Genomic DNA, 625 nt, shown 5'->3' on the forward strand with positions numbered 1-625 from the left:
TCGTTATGAGCACTTAGTTGAGCACCCAATTGTGTGATGGAATCTACCTCATTCTTTCCTCCTTTAGTGGCCTTTCGAGGCCTACTATATTGGGAATTATGAACCGCCATCTCTTGGGATTTGGTCCATGTTTGGTTTTCATCAACTTCGGTGAACCTCCCATTGGATCCTATATTAAGCACATTGCGTGAGTCTTCATATAAGCCGTTCCAAAACCATTGAACAAGGAACCATTCACCAAGTCCATGGTGTGGACAAGAACGACAAGTGTCCTTAAATCTCTCCCATGCTTCATATAATGATTATTCATCCCTTTGCTTAAACCCGGTGATTTGGGCTCTCAACATGTTAGTCTTCTCCGGAGGATAGAATTTCTTGTAGAAGGCAAGTGCTAACTTCTTCCATGAATCAATACCAAGGGTAGCCTTGTCTAGGATCTTCAACCATTGCTTTGCGGTTCCGATCAAGAAAAAAGGAAACAACACCCACCGAATTTGATTTTGAGTAACTCCGGTTTGAGAAATTGTATCACAATAGTCACAAAAAGTCTCCATATGTAAATGAGGATCTTCACTAGGCATCCCTCCAAATTGACTTCTCTCAACTAATTTTATGAATGCGGATT

The 625-nt window shown here is 41.1% G+C and overlaps 1 non-coding gene across 1 annotated transcript; it reads left to right on the plus strand.

Moving 5' to 3' along the window:
* Window positions 1-240: 240 nt before the first annotated feature.
* LOC141636157 (small nucleolar RNA R71) lies at window positions 241-347 on the plus strand. Its single transcript, XR_012540789.1, has one exon. It is a non-coding gene; the product is annotated as a small nucleolar RNA R71 (small nucleolar RNA).
* The last annotated feature ends 278 nt before the right edge of the window (window positions 348-625 follow it).

The sequence above is a fragment of the Silene latifolia genome, chromosome Y, assembly GCF_048544455.1.
Source record: "Silene latifolia isolate original U9 population chromosome Y, ASM4854445v1, whole genome shotgun sequence".
Lineage (NCBI taxonomy): Eukaryota > Viridiplantae > Streptophyta > Magnoliopsida > Caryophyllales > Caryophyllaceae > Silene > Silene latifolia.